Genomic DNA, 16944 nt, shown 5'->3' with positions numbered 1-16944 from the left:
TCACATCCAGACACTTTTTCACATTTGTGAACTTAAAAGTCCCAGGAAACAAAACAAGACTGACAATGGATTCACTGCCATGGAAACAGGGTTTTTGGAGTTGAGTTTGGAGTTTTAGAAAGGAGATAACACAAGCAGAAAAGAAAGTGTGTTGCAAACTCCTCCTTCTCTCTGGCTTTCTTCTTCTCTCCCTCCATTCCTCCTTTTCTTTCTTTCTTTCTTTCTTTCTTTCTTTCTTTCTTTCTTTCTTTCTTTCTTTCATTCTTTCATTCTTTCTTTCTTCTGTGGTTTCCTTTTAAATATCTGACTTTTATTTTAACAGTGATTCTATATTTATCCCTAGCTGTTGTTGAACTTTCTCTTTAGTGAAATTTGTCCTCAAACTCACAGAAATCCCTGTTTCTCTACCTCTAAAACACAGGGAGAAAAATATACAGCATTACACAAGTCCTTTAATTGTTGGTCTTTATATCTATACTTCCACGGTCTAATTTAGGAAATTCTCACACATGAAAATGAATTCAAGTATTTTCTCTTTCTTATTCTTTATCAGATTCAGAGAGGATTTTTAATGTTTTCTGATAATCTAGAATTTTGACAAACTCATTTCTTCATATACTCATCTTCACTAACTCTCCTAAGACATTTCTCATTGTCTGCTCATACTACCCTTTTTCCTTAAATATAACTTTTTTAAATTTTTTATTGGATATATTTCTTTACTTATATTTCAAACATTATTCCTCTGCCAGGTTTCCTGTCTATAAGCCCTCATTCCCTCCCCCCCATACGTGTATTCCACTTATTGCCCCCCTCATATTCTTCTGCACTGGGGGGTCCAGTCTTGGGAGGACCAAAGGTTTCCCCTTCCACTGGTGCCCCAACAAGGCTATTTTCTACTACATATGCAGTTGGAGTCCTGGGTCAGTCCATGTATAGTCTTTCAGTAATGATTTAGTCCCTGGAAGCTCTGGTTGTTTGGCATTGTTGATTTTATGGAGTTGCAAGCTCCTTTACCTCTTTCAATACCTCCTCTAATTCTCCCCAAAGGGGTCCTATTCTCAGTTCTGTGGTTTGCTGCTAGCATGGACCTCTGTATTGGACGTGCCCTGGATGTGTCTCTCAGGAGAGATCTATATCCAGTCCCTTTCAGCATGCATTTATTTGAGATTCATCAATCTTATCTAGTTTTGGGGGCTGTATATATATGGCCCACATGTGGGTCAAGCTCTCAATGGCCATTCCTTGAGTCGCTGCTCTAAACTTTGCTTCCATATCCCCTCCTATGGATATTTTTTTCCCTTTTAAGGAGTGGGAGCATTCACATTTTGGTCATCTCCTCTTCTCTCTCCTCTCTTGCTTGCTTCTTTCCTCTCTTCCTCCCTCCCTCCCTCCTCCCTCTCTTTCTCTCTCTCTCTCTCTCTCTCTCTCTCTCTCTCTCTCTCTCTCTCTCCCTTCCTTCCTTCCTTCCTTCCTTTCTTTCTTTCTTTCTTTCTTTCTTTCTTTCTTTCTTTCTTGTTAGCATTGTTTCTTTCCCCATGGTTTACTTTTAAATTTCTGCTGTTTATGCATTATTGGATGCATGTGATCTTCTGAAATGAGGTCAGTTTATGAAGTTACACATCCTTAAATAAAACTGTCTTATCTTCTTTCAGTGCCTAAAATTTGCCACTCACTCTGTAGCTATGTATGAGCTTGTTTGCTCATCTAACTTCTGAATACTGAGATTCTGTATGGTCTTGGCTGATACAGGTGTAGTCTATGCTGTCACAATTGTGATCAGTTCCTAAATGGAGCAGCTTTGATACATCCAGATGTTTCCTTATACTTACCCATCAACTTTGGCTGTTACATATATTTTATCTTTTTTTTCTTTTTCAATGATCTCTGGAATGGTGTGAGTTAGATAATTATGTTCCATTCAGTCAAGAACACACTATTATCTCTAATATTTTTTTTATTTTGTTGTGTCACTGACTATCTATGAAAATAGTAGCATCTCATTTTTAGTCATTTCATTGACTGTTTCTTGCCACTTTTATTTGGTTTTAAGCTTGAACTCTAGGATATCTATGTTCAGGGTCTTGGCCTTCCAGGCCATGTCCATGTTAGGCTCCCTGTCATGGCATAAATTTCAAACTGGACCAATCATTTGTTAGCCAACACTTACAATTTCTGTTGCATCTACTCCACATCATGTAGGCATGAAAAATTGTAGGTCAATGTTGGGACCGATGCCCTTGAAGCCCTCCACTGTTGATGTTATTATTATGGTTAGAATTAAGTATGACTGGGTTCATGGAAAGTCCCCAGCCAGCTGCAGAAGACTAATACAAATCTGGTGGTCAAAATAAATAATAACATCTGACGCGTAAAGATACACAATGTGATGACCTGTAACCTTTTTGAAAAACCAACATCCTACTGACTAATAGATATGACAAACCTGTGATTTTTCTGACATTCTGTCAACATCAGCCGATTTCCTGACCACAGGAATATTGTGTCCTTGGCCTGAGTAAATGTTTCTTACTCCCCACCCTCCTCTGTTACCCACGTTATGGTATAAATTCAGCCTTGGGAAAAAAAAATTGTCGCCTTGATCAGACTCTTGTCTTGGCATCCTTCTTCGCGTCTCTTGTCCCCCATTCTCTTCCAGGTACCCTCGGAAACCTTTGCTTACAGGTCAAAGGTTTTGTGTCTGAGTTAGCATCCGAATCCCTCCACCGGAAGTCTTGACTGGTTACAGGAGATATGAAATTTAGACTCCCATTGCTGTGATTCTCAGCTAGGGTTATATTATAGATTCCTGGAAGATTTTATTGCACGAAGTTTCGTGCTTGTCTCCAAAATGCCCAGATTTCCAGTTGTCTCTTCCAATACATTCTCTTTTCAGCCTTCACTGACATGAACCCCACCCCCACCCCTTGCAACTATCCCGATTTATACCAGAGATTCAGAGACCCATAGCCAAACATTAGGTGGAGCTTGTGGGATCCTGCAAAAAAGGAGGCAGGGGGATTCTAGAAGCCTGAGGGTCAAAGCCACCAAAAGGAACACCATGGAATCAACTAACCTGTAGAGACTCCCAGCAAATGAAATGACAACCATGGATCCTGCATGGTACTGACTAGGCCATCTGTTTTATATATATATATATATATATATATATATATATATATATATATATATTAATTACAGTTGTGTAACTTTGATCTTCTTAAGGAACTCTTAAACAGTGGGATCAGTGCCTGTCTCTGATATTTTGCCTGCATTTGGGATCCTTTCCCACAACCTGGGTTGATTTGTTCAACGTTAATAAAAGGTGAGGTGACTTGCATTACTGAAAAATTATATGTCATATTTGGTTGATATTCATGGGAGGATATCAAACTGCCCTTTTATGAAGAGAAACTGTAAAGAGTAGATGGGGATGGACAGAGGGCAAGTGTGAATCGGGGACAGGTAAGAGTGTAGAATGAGAAAAATATGGTCAGGGTATAATAATAAAAATAATAGTAATGATGATGATGATGATGTTGATGATAATAATAATAATGCCATAGATTCTATGTCAGGGATTGAGAGATCTGTTTATCAATGTGTATAATGATAAATTAAGAAGATTCAGTTTTACATTGAGTGAATTTATCAAGGTAATAGTAATTCCTTCTCCCCTTGAGACTATATTTTGTGTAACCCGCAGTGCTTGGCCCAATACTCTGGCAAGTGATGAGTTTTATCATTTTAAGCCAGAAAAAACCTTATCTCACAATAGTATAGAGCTTCCATGATGTATGTCTTAGTTTGATTTCTGTTCTGACGGTAAAATATTGACCATGTGAAACTTGCTTACAGGTCAAAAATTTTGAAAAACCATTGCAGAAAATCAAAGTAGGACCTCAAAAAATGGGAACAAAGCAGGAACCATAATGAAGCAAATCTTCCTTTCTTGCTTCTCTTGAATTACTCAATCTGATTTTTAATATAACACAGAACTACTTGCCCAGAGGCACCATGCACAGAAGATTCCTCCTTACACATCAATTATTAATTAAGAAAATTCTGTGGAGTTTTCCCTCCAAGGTACCCTAATGGAAGAAAACTTTCAATGGAGAATCAGTCTTTTCAGATTACTTTATGTTTATACCCAACCAGCTGAGTGTTCGTGTTAACATGACAATTACTGTTGTAGTTTAAACAGTCCATAGTTCCATGGGCTTGGTTATTACCTTTATCCTCTGGAAGATTGCATAGCACCTTCTAGAATTATAAAACATAGCCTGCAAGGATCAAGCTTCCTGGCCCATTCCTACTGGATTTTTCTTTATACTTTGAGTCGAGTATGTGCCTTCTCTAGTAATAGAGTCTTACCTTCAAGTTTTAGGATGTAACCAAAAGCAACAATTTCAGCTTGTATAGTTGGGTGTTATGTTGTGGTTCTTGATCCACTGAATTGGAATTTGTATAGGAAGAAAGTTAGAAACATATGATTCTACCTGTAGCTATTCAATATATCCTGTATTTTTAAAGTTCTATTTTTCTTTTTGTAATCTTTTCTTAAAAAGCTTTATTTTCTTTATGAATATGAGTACCTCTAGCTGTTTTTAGACATACCAAAAGAGGACATCAGATACCATTACTGATAATTCTAAGACACTATGTGGATACTGAGAATTGAACTCACTACAAGGAAAAGGTTTCATTGCTCTGAACCACTGAGCCATCTCTTAGTTCCCCAGGTTTCTGTGTTTTGACTAATGTGTATTATTGTTTTCTTTGACAAAAACATGGTGTCTCTCTCTATCAGTGTTCCTTTATATGATTATATGTGATCTCAGTTCTACTCCTTTCATCAATGAGTCTGTCTTCAATTCACATAAATGTTGCTTTTGTTATTGTAGCTCAGAAGCATAGCATGAAAACTGGTCTTGGAATCTCTAATTCTGTGGTTATTGTTCAGGATTATTTTTGTCTATTTTGGGTCTTTTGTGTTGTCATTGGAAAAATAAACATACATCAATTTCAATAAAATTTGCTATTCAAATCTTGATGAGTGTTGCCCTGAATGTCTAGATTGCTTTTTATAGGATGCACATTATTATGGGCTGTAAAACCATGTCTGGAAGCTTTATAAGGTAAAGATGTTCAAAACTTGGAGACCTTGTGGACACAATCCTGAGGCTAAGATGACTCCCATGTCCATGACAGACTCCTGACTTAGAACAAACGTACCATGCATTCTTCTCATATGAAAGATATATGACCATAGTTCTGGTAGACTCAAGACAGAGGTCTCTGCAAGTGAGCAACCTAGAAGCTTAGAAGGCTTCACAAATAACCTTTCCTTCTCAGACTTCCTCCCTGCAAAAGGTATTCAATCTCAGTCCCACCCTGAAAAATGTGGTTTGTTTTTACACATCAATCTTCTGCCTTGACAATAAACAATTAAGAACAATAGACTGTCTGCTTTCATTGAGATCTGCCCTGGGGAGCCATGGAGTATGCCTTCACCTTTTGAGTTGCAGTCTAATCACCTATAGAAGGCGTCTCTGAATGCCCAGCCAAAACTACCACTAAGCTTGCTGCACATTAACCCAAGATTTCTTCTCCATGATACTAACAGGAGCTCTGCTTTTCTCTCCTGGTCCAAGGTCATATACATCCCATGGGCCCTACCTCTGTTCTGCGCTCTTTTGCTACTCCCAGCAGCACCTATATGTCAAAGGGTCTGAGAACTCCACATCCCTGGCTTTGATGCAGGCCACAGTCCCCAGAACCATTTCCATCTTTCTCATGTTTCAGACTGGTCGTCTCCAGCCTCAGAACATTGTCCCTCTCCCCAAGAAGCTGTGTACTGTCACTGAGTAAACCTGTAACCCTAGACATTTCACAATAATTAATGCTAATGATCAATGAGTTTAGTATTAGTAGATCCTTTCAACATATGGGATCTTATGCAAAATTTATCTGTGTCTTAAAGTTCTTTATTACTACTGTATTTCATAGCTTTGATTCATTCATTTAGAAATATTTTATTTTGGGAGCTATTTTGAGAGGATTTTTTAAATTTCTTTCTCAGTGTTTAAAATTTGTACAATGGAAGGGTACCAGGTTTTTGTGGCAATTCTGAATTAGGTAGTGTTGCTGAATGTCTGTATCAGCTATATCAGAATTCTTATATAGTCTGTAAGATCATTTGTGTACATTATCATAACACCTACAAGTAAAGATAATTTTATTTCTTTTCTTATCTGTGGTCTCTTTATCTACTTCACCTGTCTTACTCCCTCAATAGCAATTCTAGTTCTAGGTTAAAAAGAAGGGATGAGAATGGACAATTTTGTCTTGTTCAGAAGTTCAGTGATATATACTGTTTTTTTCTGTATCCTATGATGTTTTCTGTTGTTTTTTTTTTTAAAAAAACAAATCTCTTTTCATTAAGTCGAGGTTCCTTCTCTTTTCATCATTTACTCCTGGACAATCATCATGAAATCATCCTGGATTTTGTGAGAGGGCTTTACTCCATTCAACCAGATGATCAGTTATTTCCCTGTACTTTTGTCTCTTTATAAGGTGAGTTACATTCATTGATTTAAAGGTTTTTAATTAACCATGCATCTTTTGAATGAGGGCAACATGATCAGAGTTTATAGATATTTTAGCATGTTAGTAGATTAAGTTCTCACACACTTATTTGTGTCTATATTCAAAGAGGTTGTCCTACAATTTTCCTTTGTTTTATTATATTTTTGATAGAGTCTTTGTATGTTTCTGAAATCAGAGTAACCTTCCCTAAGAAAATGTTCTTTTTTTGCAGTTTTGTATAATAATTACATATGTATTAAGGTTACTAATTCCTTGAAGGACTGATAAAATTATATACTGACTACATCAAACATCTTGAGCCTTTTTGGCAGAGGGTTTTTAAGTTGATGTTTGGATCTTTTTGAATGCTATAGGTCTACATGAATTATTACCTTTATTTATCCTTGAAACTGAAAGGTTTCTGTGAGGCAAAGGATACTGTCAGAATTGCAAACCACAGTCTACAGAATGGAAAAAGATATTCATCAACTCATGATCTGATAGAGTGGTAATAATATATATATATATATATATATATATATATCATTGTATATAACATATATATGTATATATATATATACAACTTAGATATTGAGAAGGAAATAAATCCAACTAAAAGGCAGAGTATAGAGCCAGACAGGATTCTCAAAAGAGGAAAACAGGAAACTGGTTAGGAAATAGTTAAAGATTTTTCAACTTACTTAGCAACCATGATAATACTAACAAAAGTGACTTTGAGATACCATCTTACATGTGTCAGAAGGACTACAGTCAAATACACAAGAGACAGCACATGCTGGTGAGGATTTGGTGCAAGGGGAACATTCCTGCATTGTTGGTGGGAGAACAAATTTGTAAAGCCACTGTGGAAAATAATATGCAGTGCCTTCAAAACCTGGGAATTGACCTACCTTTACACCCAGCCATATTACTTTTGGGTATATATCCAAGGAATGTTTATTCTATCTCAAGGACACTTGCTCAACCATGTTCATAGCTCCTTATTCATAATAGACACAAACTCGAAGCAATCAAGATGTTATTCAGCTGAAGAATTAATAAAGATAATGGGGCATATTTATTCAATTAAGTTTTATTCAGCTGTTTAAAAGTACATTATAAAAATCTCAGGCAACTTTATAGAACTAGAAATATATCCTGAGTGACACAACCCATATGTAGAAAGATAAATATGATAAGTACCCATATATAAGTAGAAATTAATTTATATGTCAAGGATCATCATGGTTCAATTCACAGACTCAGAGGCTAAGTAACAAGAAGGACTTAAGTGGATGCATGGATCTCCATGGGAAGGGGAAATGGAATACATTGTGTGAGTGGACTGTGTGCAGGTGGGTTTGGGAATAGGACTGATCCGGTAGGGGTGGAGAAAGATATGAATGGAGAGAATACTGGGCAAGCTAGATGAAACTGGGAGAAATTTAGGAAGAGTTGTGCAAATATGTTGCATGAAAACTTCCAGAATTCTACAAGGGTAGTTAGGATTCTAACTAGGATCTCTAGTAAAGGAATATATGAAGTCTCAACAATCCATTTCTGTAACAAGGCAAATATTACAGATCTGGTTCTAGGACATCAATACCACAAAACTTTACACCTATAATTTATCTTGCCTGTGAGACGCAGTGAGGCAATAGAGGGGCCGAAGTTGTGGGAGAGGCTAACCAATAATTGGTCAAATTTGACGCCTCCACGAGAAAAGAGAGCTCATGCTTGTAACTGTTCAGATGACCAGGAACCAGAGATTGCATAGCTCAGAGACATTGGTTAGGGAAATAATTAATAGAATGATACCCAATGACATTTTTTGTATTAATATCTGTGCCTAGGAAAATTGTGATAAGAGAGTTCCCCATTGACAGCTATCACTAGAGCAGATGCAGAAAAACACAGTAAAACATTAGGTGTGCAGAGAGCTCAAACTGAAGATCTCCACTGGATGCTTCCTCTTGGAGATCTGGGAGCCCTATGAAAGTGGAGGAAAAACAGGAAGAGCAAGTAGGGTTTTGGAAAATAGGAGAACACAGCCCACAGAATAAAATAAGCAGGGCTAGGTCCTCATCATATATGGCATGGTTGTTAGATTGGTGATTTTGTGAGATTTAGAAAGTGGGAGCCTGAATGTCATTGATTCTTTTGTTTGCTTTTCAGTCAATTTTCTTCCTACTGGGTTAACTCACTCACCCTTCATCTGTGGGTTTATGCCCAGTCTTAATTTGTCATGTTATGCTGCCTGTGTTTGGGTGGTATTCCCAAGAGGCTTGCACTTTTTCAAACAAATGGTGGCACAAATAAAGGGGAGAAGGTTGTAGGGTGAGGCTGGCATTAGTGAAAGGCAGAAAATGAATGAATTGGAAATGGTAAGAATGAATCAGAAATGAAAACATTAACAAAAAGAATCCAAGCAGGCATAGCTATCCCAAGATGTAAAAGAATAGACATCAAACCAAACTATTTAGAGGGCCAAATTAAACATACCTTACATACATTAAAGAAAAAATCAACAACAGAGTATTACAATTTTAAACATGCACATCTCCAACACAGGAGTAACCAACTTCACTAATGAAACAGTAGTAGATTGCAAAGAACAGATTAACCATGGCACAACATGGTGAGACATTTCATTACCCACTTACTGCAATAGATATTTTACATGGCAGTAAACTAAGTAGAGAAATTGTGATGTTAAATTACAACATCAGAGCCCAGGATCAGATGAGTTTAGTGCAGAATTCTATCAGACTTTCATAGAAGACTTTATAACAATACTGTCCAAATTATTCCAGAAAATAGAAACAGACAGAGCACTACCAAATTCCTTCTATGAAGCCACAATTGCTCTTATACCTAGACCACACAAAGACCCGATGAAGAAAGAGAACTTCAGACCAATTTCCCTTATGAATATTGACGCAAAAATACTCAATAAAATTCTTACAAACCGAATCCAAGAATAAATCAAAACAATCATCCATCATGACCAAGTAGATTTCATCCCAGGTATGCAGGGATGGTTTAATATATAAAAATCTATCAACGTAATCCACTATATAAACAAACTCAAAGATAAGGCCAATATGATCATTTCATTAGGTGCTGAGAAAGCATTTGAAAAAATTCAACACCCCTTCATGATAAAAGTCCTGGAAATATCAGGAATTCAAGACCCATAACTAAATGTAGTAAAAGTAATATACAGTAAACCAGTAGGTAACATCAAACGAAATGGAGAGAAACTTGAAGCAATCCCACTAAAATCAGGGACTAGACAAGGCTGTCCATTCACTCACTACTTATTCAATATAGTACACAAAGTCCTAGCCAGACCAATCAGACAAGGAAAGGAGGTCAAAGGGAAACAAATTGGACTTGGAAGGGAAGAAGTCAAAATACCACTATTTGCAGATGATATGATAGTGTACTTAAGTGATCCCAAAAGTTCCACCAGAGAAACACTTTACCTGATAAACAACTTCAGCAAAGTGTTGGGGTATAAAATTACTCAATTGGTGTAGTCTTCCTCTACTCTGAGAAAGAAATTAGGGAAATGACACCCTTCACAAGTCCCCAATAATATAAAAAAACTTTGTGTGACTTTAACCAAGCATGTGAAAGATCTGTATGACAAGAACTTCAAGTCTCTGAAGAAAGAAATTGAGGAACAGAAGATGAAAAGATCTTCCATGCTCATGGATTGGCAGGATAGTATAGTAAAGATGGCCATTTTGCCAAAAGAAATCTAAAGATTCTATGCAATCCCCATCAAAATTCCTACTAAATTCTTTATAGAGATAGAAAAAGCAATTTGAAAATTTATTTGGAATAACAAAAATACGCAGGATAGTGAAAATCATACTCAACAATAAAAGAACTTCTTGGGGAATCACCATCCCTGACTTCAAGCAGTATTACAGAGCAATATTCATAAAATCTGTATGTCATTGGTACAGATACCGGCAGCTAGATCAGTGGAATAGAATTGAAGACCCAGAAATAAACCCACACACCTATGGTCACTTGATCTTTGACAAAGGAGCTAAAACCATCCAATGAAGAAAGATAGCATTTTCAACAATTGATGCTGGTTCAACTGGAGGTCAGTATGTAGAAGAATTAAAATTGATCCATTCTTATCACCCTGTACAAAGCTTAAGTCCAAGTGGATCAAGGATCTCCACATCAAACCAGATATTCTCAAACTAATAAAAGAAAAAGTGGGGAAGAGTCTTGAATACATGAGCACTGGGCAAAATTTCCTGAACAAAACACTAATGGCTTATCCTCTCAGATCAAGAATTGACAAATGGTACCTCATAAAACTGTAAAGATTCTGTAAGGCAAAAGACACTGTCATTAGGACAAAACAACAACCAACAGATTGGGAAAAGATCTTTACCAATCCTACATCTGATAGAGGACTAATATCCAAAATATACAGAGAACTCAAGCAGTTAGACTCCAGAGAGCCAAATAACCATATTAAAATGGGGTACACAGCTAAACAAAACATTTGCAGCTTAGGAATATCAAATGGCTGAGAAGCAACTAAAGAAATGTTCAACATCCTTAGTCATCAGGGAAATGCAAATTAAAACAACCCTGACATTCCATCTCACAACAACCAGAATGACTAAGATAAAAATCTCAGGTGACAGCAGACGCTGACGAGGAAGTGGAGAAAGAGGAACACTCCTCCATTGTCTTGGGATTGCAAACTGGTACAACCACTCTGGAAATCAGCCTGGAGGTTCCTCAGAAAATTGAGCATTCTGCTACCTGAGGACCCAGCTATACCCCTCCTGGGCACACACCAAAAGATGCTCGAACATACAACAAAGACACATGCTCAACTATGTTCATAGCAGCCTTATTTATAATAGCCAGAAACTGGAAAGTACCCAGATGCCCTTGAACAGAGGAATGGATTAAAACTTTTGATACATCTACACAATGGTATACTACTCAGCTATCAAACACAATGACTTCCTGAAATTCATAGGCAAGTAAAATGAACTAGTTAATATCCTGAGTGAGGTGATTCAACCACAGAAAAACACACTTGGCATGCACTCACTGATAAGTGGATATTAGCCCAAAAGTTTGAATTCCCCAAGATGCAATCAACAGACCATAGGAAGTTCAAGAAGATAGATGACCAAAATGCAGATGCTCCCACTCATTCTTAAAAGGGGAAACAAATATCCATTGGAGGGAATATTGAAGAAAAGTTTAGAGCAGCAACTGAAGGAATGGCCAGTCAGAGCCTGGCCCACATATTACCCATATATATATATACAGCAACCAAAACTAGATGAGATTGATGAAGCTAAAAAACGCATGCTGAACGGAACCGGATATAGATCTCTGCTGAGAGACACATCCAGAGCATGTCCGATACAGAGGTCAATGCTAATATCAAACCACTGAACTGAGAACAGGACCACCTGGGGAGAATTACATGAAGTATTGAAAGGGTTGAGTGACCTTCCAACCCCATAAAAACAAGGTCAACTAACCAGAGCTTCCAGAAACTAAACCACTACCTAAAGACTATACATGGACTGACCCAGGGCTCCCACTGCATATGTAGCAGAGAAATGTCTTATTGGAGCACCAGTGGAAGGGGAAGCCCTTGGTCCTGGCAAGGTTGGACTCCCAGTTGAGAGGAATATGGGGGAGGGCAATAAGGTGGATGTATGGGGGGAATACACATATGGGGAAGGGGTAGGGCAGGGGATTAGGGCTTATGGACAGGAAACCAGGAAGGGGAATAATATTTGAAATGAAAGTAAAGAAATATATCTAATAAAAATATTATAAAAGAACAATTAAAAAATGACATCATCAGTCATTTCTATTACTACATTTAACATCACTTGTGCCTTGTAACACTCTAGATAAATGACGTTTACACAATATATTGATGTCTGCTATGTACTGTATCCTTCAATGACCCATCTACATAAAACACATTTTCAAAATGTTTTTAAAAGATACTTATCTTTCCCAGAACCCTTCATTCTCTACCAAATGTTGAATTTTGAAGATCAAAAATTTGAGGTCATTTTATCCCACAAGATGTAGTTTTAAAAGATTTTTTTACATTTATAGAGACGAGATAAAGTGAATAAGGACATTTTATGTCTGTCTGTCTTTCTCTCTTTCTGTCTGTTTTTCTTTCTCTATATATTCTCCACACTTCTCTCTCTCTCTCTCTCTCTCTCTCTCTCTCTCTCTCACACACACACACACACACACACACACACACACACACACACACAGACAGACACACACACACACACACAATGGACAATGGTTCTCTGTCCAAGTGTGAGTACATAGATAAGAATATTTCCTTATTCTTGGCATCATGAAACAATAGTGTGGGAAACTCTAGGGATGTTTATATCTTGCCCAAAATGGTACTATATATGATTTTTCAACCAAAACCTCTTTTTACTAGTTCTGCTTACAAAATTTCTCTGGCTCTTAAAAGAACCAAAAAACATAATTGCAATAGAGTACTCAATATAATTGTTCGGGTGTTCCACAAGCCTGTGTATATAAAGCTTGCCTTGAAAACATAGGTCCACCCATCTATGACTCACAAATGCTCAGATTAAAGGCATGCACCAGCATGATTCCCAGCAAGACAGTTGGTTTTGAGAGCACATGGTTTGCAATCAGTTGCATAATTAATCTGACTAATTTTAAATGTAGATACATTACTTTCATAATTTAACCATCGTACAGTCTCATAGGATGCTAATGCTGTCATGATGATAAAGGAATGTGCATTCATATTACTGACATAACTATAGCAATGTGGAATGTAAATTAGTGCAAACAGTTTTACAGTAAACTGGAAAGTTGTTCCATACCTGAAGACTAGAGTTTTGAAACCTGATAAATATAGGTTTGACAAATAAAAGTTCATGTTATTTTATATCTTCCACATGAAATAGCAAAAGTACTTAAAGTAAACCATACATTGCAACAATATGTTCAAATAACCAAAAAGGAGATATTTAGGTACTTTATATTGCAAAATACAAAAAATGAAAATTTGCCACAGAAAAGTAGAAAAAAAGTACAATTTGAAAATTCACATTCTATTTCCTAAACCATTTCAAGTTACTGATACAAATATGCATACATAACTGGTAAAAATTAACTTGTTTTTTTTAAGTTAGTTTGAAGGAATAGAAGTCACATACATGGTGAAAGAAACTGTCATTATTATTTAGCAGGTAAATTAACCCTCATGCATAAAGGATTCTATAATCTTTCTACACTGTAATTTAATCTGCTTTATTCTGATAATGATCATATTATTTATTTTCAGAATATATCAAATATTCATTTCCTATCTTCCTAATTTGGCCAAGAAAGTAAAAATATAAAATGCAACCCAATTACAAAATTTGAACAAGAAAATTAGAGTCATAGAAAATAAGGCTAGCCCCACAACATTTGGTCTTTTGTATTTATGATAATTAAGACAATTATACTTAATGCTGCTACAGTTATAACAGGAAGAAATTTACTTTAGAAAGAACTATTTCTCTTTCAAGTAATACATGGGGTATTTTATTCCTATGTAAAAGATTTTATTGAATTTTTTAAACACTTTTAAACCTTGAAGGGTATATGTTTGCATATACCCCAATCTCAATGAAAAATACTATGTGAAAAATAAATATGATGCCTATATCAGACATGTTATTTTTATAGTATTTATAATTTTAAGTTCTCTTTAATATTATTTCTGACATCATAAGGTATTAAATCACATTATTCAGCACTCTCTCCTGGAACATATTAAACAAGCCAGCCAGAGATGGCTTATATAATTACAAGTGTGAAGTTTGCAGGGATGGGACTGCGTGGTACCACCTGAAGAGGCATTCAGGATGATGTAGAGTGAGTGGTGCCTCACATTTTCATATTGGGAAGCCAAGGAGAAGTAGAGAAACAAAGAGAGCATCTACTGTCAACCAGAACATATTCCATATTAGTATACCAGGTGAAAATGTCTAGAAGACCATACAGCCTTTTAATCTTCCTTGAAGTAAGCAAGGATCTCTTGAATCAATAGACATTCCCATAGAATATTATGTTCAGGCATCAATTTCTAAATTTCCCATGTTGCCTTGTTAGAGCTATACCTATTACAATATCCTTAATTTTAAGTAACCTTGTACACGTGAACATATTCTTCTTTTACTGCTGAATTAATGGCTTGGCTTCAGAGTCACATTTCAGCAGACACAGTAATGCCACACTAACAATAACCCACTTGAGTCCTATGTTTCTTTTTGGTTAATTTCCACTTGTTTTCCCCAAACTAAGTCCTGAAACTATGTTTCCATACTCCATTTTTGAGTTCAGACTTGAGTGCAAGCTGCACTTCTCACTTAGAGTTATTGTGTGGCTACCTACACCAATAAACATGGTTGTCTGTGACAAAATACACTTCTCTTTCTTTAAACACAAATATGCATTTTTTTCTCTTTAGCAGGACCTAAGAAACTCAAGCAGATTTGTCTGATTCTAATCTTGCATCTTCTAAATGCCTAGAAACATTTTTCAGGTGCTCCAATTAAAGTCTTTATGTGCAGAGAAATACATTCATGACCACAAATACACATTATATATAATATGCATATATATGTATATGTATTTCTGTGTGTGTGTGTTTGTGTGTGTGTGTGTGTGTGTGTGTGTGTGCAGCAAACAAGTAAACATGGTAAGCTATCTCATAAGACAAATATTAAAAGTTAGATAAAATAATCTGTGGCCGATGTAGGTATTTTTGAAACAGACAGTCGGTCTCAACTTCTAATCTTTATCTTCCTACTCCCAAATTGTCAGCAGCAAACACAGACATTGTCAATATACCCTCACACAAGGAAATAGTTGTTCACTAATAACAGTGGCACTATCCTACTGAGCACAACTAGATTTCTAGAATACTCTCAAATACTCTAACTTTTTATTTTATGTTCTTTCTCCTGCAGAGCTAACATGGGAACAATCCAAACTCTGAGGAGTTATAGGCATGACTGAGAATATGGGGGAAATTTCCAGTGACTGCTCTGGAAAGAAAGTGATTAAACCACAAACTCATTGTCCTATGAAAGTACCAGATGAGTCATTAAAAAGACAGGACTGCAAAAAAGATCTAGGAATGGAAGAAAGCATATTTCTCACTAGGATAAAAATTAAGATTAATGAAGCTTAAATCTGTACTTCCCCTAGGGTATGTCAATGCCAAGTCTTGAAAATGAATAAATGGTAAGGGACTTACTCAACCATAACATCTCTGTTGACTTCAGACATCCTCCAGTCAGTTGTTTTGTTGAGCGGGTAGACAGCAAAAGCAGGGAAATATCCGACAATCACCACATTTCCTTCACCACGTATACGGTAATTCATCCTGACTAAGCACTCGCTGCTTGTGTAGGAGCACACAAGAATTGGAATCTGCAGAAAGCAAGAGATAAAAGTCCAAGAGAACAGCATATTAGCAAAGTATCTTCCCTTCTGTGAGCATAAGATGAACTCTATAATGTCCAGCACACATATGCATGGCTTATGTGTGCATGATTGCTTAGAATTTTATTGTGAATGAAATTATCACTTGAACCACCCCACGTTCTTTTTGATAAGACTCTTCACTGCCCAGTGTATTTGCCCATTACTTTCTCCCCACAGGCTTTTATTCTGAGGGCTTGCTTTCAGAATAACAATATGGATTAAAAAAAAAAACTTCTCTAGCCACAGGCAGTATGATTCCATTCAAGACAACAGAGATCCAGACACAAGGCATAAAAGCCTTAGTGAATTCAACCACAAATATGACCCAAGAGACTAGTTATGGGAAAGCCATTTATGATAATACAAACATGTACATCAGATGATGCCGTGGTAAATGATACAGAAATTGTACCAGAAAAGGCTATATATGTCCTGAGCAAGTCTCAGTGGTAGACACCATGCTTTGTAGAACTGAAGAGACTCAATCTTTGTTTTGCTTTCCTGGGTCTCCACAAGTCACAGATTTTTTTTTCAAAAGATGTTTGTATGCCAAAATTATGTCCAGGCCCCTTTCTAAACAGTTTCTGTCTCTTTGTAGTGAAACTAATGGTTCTACAGTTTAACTTTCAAATGATCAACTTCATGTCAATACAGAAATCAAGTTTCTTGTATGAATCTAAACATAATGTGATATTATTGTATTGCACGAATCTCTGAATAGATATTTTCTTGATACACCTTTGTCCTAGAACATTGGATCGACCCACTGATAATTCATACCTGAGAATG

The 16944-nt window shown here is 36.5% G+C and overlaps 1 pseudogene; it reads right to left on the bottom strand.

Moving 5' to 3' along the window:
• Positions 1-16140, bottom strand: part of Vom2r-ps39 (vomeronasal 2 receptor, pseudogene 39) — a 39188-nt pseudogene extending 23048 nt beyond the window's left edge.
• Between the last annotated feature and the right edge of the window lie 804 nt (positions 16141-16944).

The sequence above is a fragment of the Rattus norvegicus genome, chromosome 1 (genome assembly GCF_036323735.1).
Source record: "Rattus norvegicus strain BN/NHsdMcwi chromosome 1, GRCr8, whole genome shotgun sequence".
NCBI classification, from domain to species: domain Eukaryota; kingdom Metazoa; phylum Chordata; class Mammalia; order Rodentia; family Muridae; genus Rattus; species Rattus norvegicus.
Note: the sequence above shows the minus strand (reverse complement) of the source record. Positions and strands in the feature narration are given on the sequence as shown.